This window comes from Arvicanthis niloticus, chromosome 1 (genome assembly GCF_011762505.2).
Source record: "Arvicanthis niloticus isolate mArvNil1 chromosome 1, mArvNil1.pat.X, whole genome shotgun sequence".
In the NCBI taxonomy this organism is placed as follows: domain Eukaryota; kingdom Metazoa; phylum Chordata; class Mammalia; order Rodentia; family Muridae; genus Arvicanthis; species Arvicanthis niloticus.
This window is the reverse complement of record NC_047658.1, coordinates 41116042-41117989: the sequence shown is the minus strand read 5'-3', so window position 1 is coordinate 41117989 and position 1948 is coordinate 41116042.

Here is a 1948-nt window from a genome sequence, read left to right as displayed (position 1 = left end):
GATTGACCATATCTTTTTTTTTTTTTTTCCTGGAGAAATAGTTTGATTTAAGAATATTAAAGTAACAGCAAACCAAGCTAAGACCTGAGTCGATACAGCCTTGACTGGAGCTTCACCCCTTTCCCAGATATTTTCTAGGAATTTCCAAAACAAAATTTAATTTTTCTTCATTCCAGTGATATCAATATTTTTACCTTATCAATTGTAATCCCGCTAGTGTGCACCCCACCCCCACCCCCCAAGAACCACTCTGTATTTTCATTTAAATATCTTAGGAAACTTTTGAAGACAATAACTTTGAAAGTCACTCAAATGGTGCATATAGCTATTGTAAACAGGCTGGAGTGTGCCTCTCCCTTCAGAAGTCCACACCCACACTCTCAGGGTGAACCTTGCTCTTTCTTTGACAGCCCTGCTTTCTATTGCACCTCACACTTAACCCTAGATTTAAGAAGTTTTGATAAACTCCAGCTCTTATTCATTCTGGATCATCATAAAATCCTTTTCCATGGGAAAGCCATGGATCCATCTTTAGCTGAGTGGAGGTCTCTGCCAGTGACAACTGGGGCTGCTATAGACAAATAACATGAAGCTGTGTCTGCAGCCACAGCTGCTGCAGAAAGGATCCAAGGAGCTTCTCCTCTTTCCCACCCCAATGCAGTTTAGTTCAGCAGTATCTAATCTCTTTAAACGTCTTGCATCCTATCTCAGAGACATAGCCCTTGAGACGTGAGCACACACTTGGAGTCTCGACATTGGTATGTTCTACTATTCTGCACCGAAGGTCAGCAATTATATGAGTCACTGAGCAGTGGGGGGGGGGGGTGTCTGAGCTCTGTCAGTCCACCAGGTCTCAAGTGGGAGGTGGCAAGGTATAATTTAGAGCAAGCTTGCAGGGCAAGCAATGCACTGACTTGCCTGTAAGAAATCCCTTCTGTGGGTTAGGTCCACAGAGCTGTGTTTACACGAGAACCTCACACAGACTGAGACTCAACCTGAGTTCCTCTGAGTGGAGTTTGGTGAGAACAACTCCAGAGGCTGCCAAGCCACTTCCCAAAAGGCACCTGTCACAAGGAACTTAGTCGCTAACACCTAATGCCCGACACACTTCTAATTTTTCACCTTCTGCCCTTTCTAAACCTCCTCAGTCTTCCACATGTGCTTGAAAGCAGCACACAACACCAAAGAGTGATTATAATGTGACCTTCATCATTAGACTGACAAAAATTAAAGGAAAAGACCCCATGTGAGAAGCCTTATAGCCAGGGCCTGGCAGGTGCATTTTTAAAACATGAATGAATCAACTCATTGCAGTCCTGGAAATTGAACTTAGGGCCTTTGTGCATGCCAGGCAAGAACTCTTCCACTGAGCCACAGCCACAGCTGCAACATACTTTTAATAAGTGTCAGTTATTATGCTGGTGTTTTTCATCCTTTAAGATATTTTTTCCAATTAATTGTATTCTTTATATAAAAGCCTTCTCTATATCGGGTATACAACATAATTGTATAAAGGACATTTTTGTTCTTCACAGGGTTTGAGAGTGTAAGCTCTGGGCAAGTGAACTTTAAATACATAGAACAAAGGCCTAGAGAGATGATATTGTCCTAGACCTTCTCCAGAGACTGCATCTCAGGTCCCCTCACTCTTTCTCTGAGTCTGCTCTGCTACCCTGTCTCCACTACTTAGCATTTACAGTAACTAACTCCTTGGTGCCAAGTAAGTACCCTTTTCTAAAACTAAACTCTCTGCTGCCGGAAGATGCTCAAAGATAGTTTTTAACTTGTTCTTGCACTTATAAATTTCAGAAGTCGACAAAGCTTCAGTGTGGATTTCTGACAGACCAAAAGAATCATAAGCAAGGGTTTGTTTGAGGTTGGAGAACACTTAACACTCATGGATGTTAACTAAGAGACCTTGATAATTTTGTTCAGTGTTTTAGACCAA